Genomic DNA, 9,905 nt, shown 5'->3' on the forward strand with positions numbered 1-9,905 from the left:
TTTTGTATATTTTGTGGGTTATGAAAAATGTATAATGTCATGTATCACCCATTGTAGTGTCATTTAGAGGAGTTTCATAGTTTCACTGACCTAAAAATCCCCATTTTCTCATTTATCTCTCCCTTTCCCTAGCCCCTGGACACGACTTATCTTTTTTTCTTTGTTTACTGTCTCCATAATTTTGCCTTTTCAAAAAATGTTGTATAGTTGGAATTTTATAGTATGTACCCTTTTCAAAATGGCTCTTTCATTTAGTAATATGTATTTTAGTTCCTCTCACATCTTTGTATGGCTTTTATAGCTCATTTCTTTTTAGTGCCAAATAATATTCCACTGTCTTGATCTACTGCCGTTTATCCATTTACCTATTGAAGGACATCTTACTTGTTTCCAGATTGTGATGATTATGAATAAGGCTGCTACAAACATCCCTGTCCAGGTTTTTGGATGTCAGTTTTATGTGAACCTAAGTTTTCAGTTCATTTGGATAAATACTGAGGAGCATGATTGCTAGATTATATGGTAAGAGTGAGGATTAGTTTTTTGAGCAAGAAACTGCCAAACTGTCTTCAAAAATGGTGGTGCAGTTTTGCATTCCCACCAGTAATGAGAGTCCCTTTTATTTTCACCAGCATTTGATATTTGTCTGTGTTTGGGATTTGGGCTGTTCTAATAGGTGTGTAGTGATACCTCATAAATGTTTTAATTTATAGTCTAATGACATATGATGTTGAACATTTTTTCACATGTATATCTTCTTTGTTTTGCACATATTTTCTCCCAGTGTGTGGCTTATCTTCTTAATCTCTTGATATTTGAAATTTTTAAACACATGTGTTTTATGAAATAATGGTATATGCTTATGTTACAGCAGAAGTATCCAAAATACAAAGACTTATGTGCTTAAGTTAAATTAAGATTCTTTTGTTTTAATGGAGAGACATTATTAATGTAGGAGAAATAATTTTTAGATACACATATTTAATTAAATTGGAGAGTTTATTTTCCAGTAATATAAGTGTCATTTACAAATAACTTTTTAGAAGGAAAGAAGTGATTCTTTTTTAAAATATAATTGAAGAGTCGATAAATAAATTACTACCTAGTGTACACTGCCTCAAAAGGCCTCAAAATCTGTTAGGCCACCAGTTTCAACCCAACACAACATATGAAATTCCCTATTCTCCCTGGAGTTTCAAAAGGCCTAAGGCTTCAGCCTACCTCACTGTTTTCCAGGGTTCTTAGGGCACTCAAGGCTCAGTCTACCAATAGACTACACATGTACCCATGTTCTGGTTACCTAGATTTCTCGGGGCAACATTTTAAGATTGAGGCCTTATCTTGGCTCAGTGCTTGATATGATCTTTGTCACATATAAGACATTCAATGAATGTGTATTGAACTGAGCTGAATCAGCATGGGAAAGAGGAATTAGAAGACTGAATTTTAAGTGAAACGGATGAAAAAGGCACTAAGAAAGAAAAGTATATATTTGGAAAACATGACAATTTTCAAATTGCTAAAGCATCCGGCTTGATCATTTGGGTTGTAGCCAAATTGTGATGGTTCGAATGTCATGTATTTTGTAAACTTGTGTAATTACTTGTACATAGAATGGAGAATTTCTATAGCTAGAAGGTATTTAAAATTTATATTGTTAATCCAAAAAACATCAAATTGAGATCTGTCAGTAGATCCTCATAATTTCTCATTCTCCTATACCTTCAGTCTAAGGTTCTTTTTTTTTCTTTAATGGCCATTTATTTTTAAGAGAGACAGAATGTGAATGGGGGAGGGGCAGAGAGAGAGGGAGACACAGAATCCGAAGCAGGCTCCACGCTCTGAGCTATCAGCACAGAGCCCGATGTGGAGCTTGAACTCAAAAGCTGTGAGATCATGACCTGAACCGAAGTCAGATGCTTGACCGACTGAGCCCCCAGGGTGCCCCCCAGGTGCCCCCTTCAGTCTTAGGTTCTTAAAGCAGGTATCTTCAGGTGTACTGGCACATGCAACCAGAATTCTCAGAAATTTACAAAAACTAAAAACACATAATTAGAGATTATCTGGGATATTTTTTTGCAACTATAACATTTGCTCTTATTGCTTCCTCTCTTTCTGTTTCTCTCAAAGTACATCCAAATAAAACTTCTTATAGTCATCATCTCCTCTGTGTAAGACCATGTGTATTTACAATAGGACTGTTTTGAAATACCTTTTTTCCCACATGTAATGTAAAATGCCAGTTTGGCATGTGTACTCCATCCAGTCTCTTAGTTCTCATAGTGATAAAATTCTAGGGTATAAGAAGCAATTACATCTTCTTATACAGATTATTTATAACAAATATTGAGCAAATCAAATAATCAACTTTATAAATTAATACATAATGTTATATTGTTGTTGTAGTTGTTTTTTACAACTTCACAAAAAGCTTTTAATTTTATTAACTTGCTAGCAGTGTAGCAGAGATAAAGTGTATTAATTCCTGCTCTAGGGCTGCCTGGGTGGCTCAGTTGGTTAAGCATCCAACTCATGATCTCAGCTCAGATCTTGACTGAGGGTCATGAGTTCAAGCCCCACATTGGGTTCCATGCTGGGTTTGAAGTCTACTTAAAAAAAAAAAAAAAAGAATTCCTGCTCTGCAGAGAATGTTACAGAAACTACAATAGGGTCTCTTGGGTGGCTATGTCAGTTAAGTGTCTGACTTCAGCTCAGGTCATGATCGCACAGTTCGTGAGTTCAAGTCCCATATCAGGCCCTGTGCCGACAGCTCTGCCTGGAGCCTGCTTCTCTCCCTCGCTCTCTCCCTCCTTCCCTCCATCCCTCCCTCCCTCTCTCTCTCAAAAATAAACATTAAAGAAATAAAAAGTAATAATAAAAGAAGCTACCATAGAGCAGATAACAGAACTCTGAGCCAGTCAGTAGATAATAATAAGCCCCTTTGTCAGCTGTGATACAATTCACTGGAAGTTATTTCATTTTTCCTCCTCTGACTCAAGAATATTCCACAGTAATGTTGTATTTTAATCTCTATAAAATTTAATAGTATAAACATGAAAAAGCCATAGAAGAGGCACATTTGTTGTTTGTACTCTTTATATTAATTTCTTAAGCCTTACTGTGTTCTCCAAAATAATCAAAGGAGGACTTCCAACATCAGTTAACTCTTTGTTTAATTGAGATCATAAGAATAGCCTTTGCACATGAACAGCTTACAGATTGCTTTACATAAAATATCAGGAAAAGGGAATTGAGTTCAAGATGGTAGCATAGGAAGTTCATAAATTATCTCCCATGAACAACTACATATAGAATAATTCCCTCAGAAAACTGGATGAGCAGAACCTTCACAAAAAAAGCATCAAGATGAGTAGGAGAGGTACAGATACTGGCTTGCCAAAAAAGACCCATCCCATTTAGAGCAGTTTGCAGAAATGAGGGATCTTAAAAATACTGAACTTTTCTCTGATGATGCTCCACATCAGGCCTAATACCTCTTAGGTCCTGCACAAGAGAGACAAAACTCCTAAATGCCAGGTTTGGAAAATAATGACTATGTACAGGAAAACCATAGATCTGTAGAGAACAGAGACACCCCCCCCCCCCCAAAGGGCCCACTCACAGAATCATTCTCCCTGAAACCTCATTCAAAAATACCAATTTGAAAAGCATGTAGACTGGATGTGAAGGAGACTCACTAATCATAAACTGCCTACTAGAGAAGTAGAAAACTTTTGGGACTTTCTTCAGGGATGGAATCATTGGCAGATGCCATATTTGTAATTTCATCCTACCTTGCCATTGTCACTGCCAGGACATACCATTCTGGAACTCTCCTTCTACCCTACTGGAGTGAGTATGCCCTACTGAGGACTCTACCCCACATCCTCAGCACAAGGATGTGTCACAGCCAGGTTGGGTGACAGCCTAGCCCACATCTGCTCTCCAGTGCCAGTCACATGTTGCAGCTGGGCTGGGCAATAGCCTTGCCAACCACTGTACAACAGATTGGCCACATACAGAAGATGGGAGTGCACATCCCACACCCCTGAGTGCGTAGCTTTGGTCACCAGAGGAGAGTGCATTTCTGGGATCCATGTACCATCTCCTTAAAAAGGTGGCTGCTTTAAGACTGGGAGAGATATATCTTTTGCCTAATACACAGAAACAAATTCAGGCAGAATGAGGAGACAGAGGATAATGTCCCAAATGAACGAACAAGACAGAACATTGGAGAAAGACATAGTGAAATGGAGGTAAGTCATCCACGTGGTAAAGTATTCAAAGTAATGGTCATAAAGATGCTCACCAAACTCAGCAGAAGAATGAATGAACACAGTCAGATCCTCAAAAAAGAGATAGAAAACATAAGAAAGTTTCAAACAGGTTACAGAGCTGAAGAATATAATGAATAACTATAATGAATAACTATATATATAACTATATAATGAATAACTATAAAGTACAGTAGAAGGAGTTTAACAGCGCACTGGGTAAAGCTGAAGCTCAATCAGCAAACAGAAGACAAAGCAGTAGAACTTACCCAGATAAAGCAGCAAAACAAAAAAAGAACTTTTAGAAATGAATATAAATAAACTTTGGGGACAGTATCAAGTAGAGTAATATTTACATTATAAGGTTCCTAGAAGGAGAAGAGGAAAAGTTAGGGCCAGAAAGCTTATTTAGAGAAATATGACTGAAAATCTCCCTAATCTGGGAAGAGAAACAGACATATAGGTCTAGGAAACCTGGAGAATTCCAAAACAGATGAACACAAAGTGATCCACACCAAACACGTTGTAATTAGAATGTTAAAAGTTAGAGTGAATCTTAAAACGAGCAGGATAAAAACAACTTAATACATAAAAGGGAAACTCCATAAGGCCACCAGCAGATTTTTCAGCAGAGACCTTGAAACCAGAAGAGAATGACACAACATATTCAAAGTTCCAAAAGGAAAAAAACTTCCAACAAACAGTTCTCAACCTGGCAAAATTATCATTCAGACTTGAGGGAGAGATTAAGAGTTTTCCAGACAGATCTAAAAATGGCAGCTTCAGTAATGAGGGACTCTGTGGCACTGTGCATGAGTACTAGCCCACCTGTAGCTTCTGTCAGAAAAATTCTCTGGACCGCGGCCTCGGGTGAGCTGAGAGAATACTTGGCACAGTTTGGCCATATATGAAAGTGCACTGTACTTTTTGACAAAGAGACTGGATTTCACAGAGGCATGGATTGCATTCAGTTCTCTTCAGGAAAACTTCAGAATGCATTACAATAAGAATACCGTATTATTGCTGGAGTAAATCACCATATTCAAGCTCAAAGACCAGAAGTTTTGCAGGGGGCTCAAAGACCTGATGAAGAGGATTTTTGAGACTATAACTACCCATAAAATAAAATAAAATAAAATAAACAAAATTTTAAGGGGGAAAAAAGCATTTTCCAAACAAACAAAAGTTAAAGGAGTTCATCACTACTCAACTGACCTAACAAGAAATGATAAAGGGACCTCTCTAAACTAGGGGGGGGGGAGGGGCGGGAACACTAATTAATTACAAGAAAACATAAGTAATTAAAAATCTCACTGGAAAAGGTAAATATGTAGTAAAAGTAATGGCTCAGTCACTTAAATATGAAAGTTAAAAGACAAAAATAGAAAAATTAAAACTATAGTAATTAATTAAGTTTAGGTATTAAGGGAAGCTCAGAATGAAAAGATGTAAAATGTTGCATCAAAAAAAGATTACTTGGGCAGGAGGGCAGGAATGTAAAGTTTTGGAGTGTGTTCAAATTTAACTTGCTGTCAACTCAAAATAGGTTGTTCTAGGGGCACCTGAGTGGCTTAGTCACTTGAGTGTCCACTTCAGTTCAGGTCATGATCTCCAGCTGATGGATTCAAGCCCAGCATTGGGCTCAATGCCGAAAGCTCAGAGCCTGGCGCCTGCTTCGGATTCTTTGTCTCCCTCTCTCTCTGCCCCTCCCCCACACTCTCTCTGTCTCTGTCTCTAAAAAAAATAAAATAATAAAGACATAAAAATTTTATTAAAAAACTAAATAAAAAGTAAGGACGCATAGAGACTGAAAGTGAAGAGATGTAGAAACTATGCAAATGGAAATAGCAGGTATAGCTATATGCATTGCATACAAAACAGGTTTTAAAACAAGACTGTCATAATAAATAAGGATATTACATAATGATAAAGGGATTAATCCAACAAGAAGCCTGTTATTTATAAATACACCCAACATAGAAGTACTACAATATATAAAGCAATTATCAAGGGACCTAAGAGGAGAAATTGACAGCAATACAATAGAGGACTTTGATCCTTCCTTACATCAATGAGTAGATCTTTTAAAGAATCACTGGCCTTAAATGATGCATTAGACCGAATGGATTTTATAGATTTATACAGAACATTGTATCCAAAAGCTACAGAATGCACATTCTTCTCAAGTGCACATGAAACAGTCTCCAGGATAGATCGATCACATGTTAGGCCGCAAAACAAGTCTCAGTAAATTCAAGAAGATTAAAATTATATCCGGAATCTTCTCTGAACCCAGTGGTATGAATCTGAACTCAATCATATGAAAAGTGGAAAAACCACTGAAATGTGGAGATTAAACAGAATTTAACTGAACAACCAGTGGGTCATCAAAGAAATCAAAGAAGAAATCAAACTTACCTAGAGACAAATGAAAACATAAATATAACATATAAAAGTATTTAAAATGCAGCAAAAGTGGTTCATAGAAAATCATAATGATACAGGTCTAAGACGACACAGGAAAAATCTCAAACAATCCAACTTTACACCCAGGAAAAGAACAAATGAAGTCCAAAGTCAGTCAAAGGAAGAAAATAATAAAGATCAGACCAGAAATACATGAAATAGAGGCTCAAAGAAAGAGGCAAAAAAAAAAAAAAAAAAAAAAGATTGATGAAAGTAAGAAGTGGTTCTTTGAAAAGATAAACAAAATTGACACACCTTTGGCTAGGCTAATCAATAAAAGAATAGAATAGGCTTTAATAAAATCAGAAATGAGGGGCGCCTGGGTGGCTCAGTCATTTAAGCATCTGGCTTCAGCTCAGGTCATGATCTCATGGTTCGTGGGTTTGAGCCCTGCATCAGGCTCTGTGCTGACAGCTAGCTCAGAGCCTGGAGCCTGTCTTTGGATTCTGTGTCTCCCTCTCTCTCTGACCCTCCCCTGCTCATGCTCGCACTCGCTAGCGCTCTCTCTCTCTCTCTCTCAAAAATAAATAAAACATTTTTTTAAAAATCAGAAATGAAAGAGGAAAAGTTAAACTGATAACACAGAAATGCAAAGAGTCATAAGAGACTACTGTAAACAATTACATGCCAAAAAAACCTGGATAACCTTAAAGAACTTGATATATTCCTACAAACATACAATCTCCCAAGCTTGAATCATGAAGAAATAGAAAAATCTGTATACTAATAAGGAGATTGAATCAATAATCAAAAAAAACCCAACAAATGAGTCCAGGACCAGACATCTTTACTGGTGAATTCTACCAAACATTGAAAGATTTAATACATATTCTTCTCAAACTGTTGCAAAAAAAAAGAAAGAACATATCCCAATTCATTTTATGAAGCCAGCATTACCATAATACCAAAACGAGGCAAGGATACCACACACACATACATACACACATCTACACAATTACAGGCCCATATCATTGATGAACATTGATGGAAAAATCTCATCAAAATATTAGCAAACTGAATTCAGTAGTATGTTAAAAGGACCAAATACCATAATCAGATGGGATTTATTCCAAGGATGTAAGGATGGTTCAACATCCACAAGTCAATCAACCAGATTTGATACACCACAGTAACAAAATGAAAGAGAAATACCATGGGATCCTCTCAGTAGATGCAGAAAAAGCATTTGACAGAATTCAACATCCATTTACGGCAAAAACTCAACAAACTATGTATACAATAAACATACATCAACATAATAAAGGCTATATCTGACAGACCTACAGCTAACAGGATGGATACTCTGATGAAAGAGCTGAAAGCTTTTTTTCTAAGATCTGGAACAAGTCAAGGATGTCCACTCCTACCTCTTTTATTTAACATAGTATTGGAAGAAGTTCTAGCCAAAAAAAATAGGCAAAAAAAGAAAGAAATAAAGAAAAGGCATCCAAACCTGAAAGGAAGAAATAAAACTATGACTATTTGCAGATAACAAGATACTATATATTAAAAACCTGAAAGACTCCATCCAAAAACTGTTAAAACTAATAAATGAATCCAGCAAAATAGCAATATACAAAATCAATTTAAATCTGTGGCATTTTTACACACTAATAATGAATTATTAGAAAGAGAAATTAAGAAAACAATCCCATTTACAGCTAAATCAAAAAGAATAAAATAACCAAGAAAAAATTTAACATAGGAGGTGAAAGATCTGTATGTTGAAATTGAAGAAGACACAAATAATGGAAAGATGGTCCATGCTCATGGATTGTAAGAATTAATGTTGTTAAAATGTCAATACTACCCAAAAGAATCTATGGATTCAGTGCAATACCTATCTAAATTCCAATGACATTTTTCACAGAACTAGGACAAATAATTCTAAAATTTGTGAAATTTTAGATTTTAAAATTTATGGAAACACAAAAGATCTTGAGTAATCAAAGCAATCTTAAGAAAGAATAACAAAGCTGAAGAAATCATGCTCCCTAGTTTCAAACTATACTACAAAGCTATAGTAATCAAAATAGTGTGATCTAGGGCATATAACAAATAGATATACAGATCAGTGGAATAGAATTGAGATCCCAGAACTAAACTCAGACATATATGGACAACTAATTTAAAACAAAGGAGCCAAGCTCTTTCGCCTGATCGGAGAACCAACCTAGCCACCATGTTATAAGGAGGCCCAAGAAGCCACATGGAAAAATTCATGAGGAGGAGGATGAGGCCTCTAGCCAACAGCCCAGCTGAACTGCCAGGTGACAGTCAGCACCAACTTGAAGGGCTGAGAGGGATCTATTTTCCAAGTGGATCCTCCAGCCCCCACTCAACCCATCTTGCCGGATGCCATGTCAGGCAGAGACATGCTGTCTTCACTGGGCCCTGCCCAAAGTGGAAAAATTGAGACACTAACTTGGACTTCTCTGGAAATTGCCCTCCACCAGAGTCAGAAGAATCAGAGGGCACGTCGTTCTTTGAAACCAAGAGCAGATTTAAATTAAACACAGAGCAGACGACTAACAGCATCCAGCTGCTATTGTGTTGGAATATTGAAGGGGCCCCATGGATTGTGTTTGCTTCTAAGAATGTCCAGGATCTCTTAGAGAAAGACTTTATACAAAGCTTTAAAAAATGTGTGGTTTAGTAGATCTCGTGTGGCATCTGCACAAGATGTGAAGACAAACGCAAAACAGTGAATGGGCTGAGGATATGACTCTGTAGCCAGTAGAACTGAGGCCAGTTCCAGCTAAGAGAGGAAATTTCTATTTGATTATGGGTTTGAGGTTTTAATTACTCAGTGATAAATTTGTATAGCTAAAGTACAAAGACCGTTTGGAAAACAGATTAGGAAAATATTATCAGGTGATTATTAACACCAGTAACAACCACTGACGACAATCGTATAGCTTTACTAATATCTATTAATCTTCATAATTTAAAGTTTTGACTCATGTTCTTTTCACATTTAACAATATTATGAATTCTCTTCTTTATCATCAAATAATATTCTTCCAAAATATTGAAAGTGGTTACATACTTTTCCATTGTATGAAGATACTCCAATTATTTGAGCATTTCCCATTAGGCATTTGGTTTGTTTCCAATTTATGTTTTTTGCTATGATGGCCAATGCATCTGTAAATATCCTGCTAG

The 9,905-nt window shown here is 36.4% G+C and overlaps 1 protein-coding gene across 9 annotated transcripts in view; it reads left to right on the forward strand.

Annotated features, from left to right (window-relative positions):
• Positions 1-9,905, forward strand: part of ERC1 (ELKS/RAB6-interacting/CAST family member 1) — a 516,785-nt gene that overhangs the window by 364,095 nt on the left and 142,785 nt on the right. The window lies entirely within an intron of this gene.

Source organism: Suricata suricatta, chromosome 10, assembly GCF_006229205.1.
Source record: "Suricata suricatta isolate VVHF042 chromosome 10, meerkat_22Aug2017_6uvM2_HiC, whole genome shotgun sequence".
NCBI lineage: Eukaryota > Metazoa > Chordata > Mammalia > Carnivora > Herpestidae > Suricata > Suricata suricatta.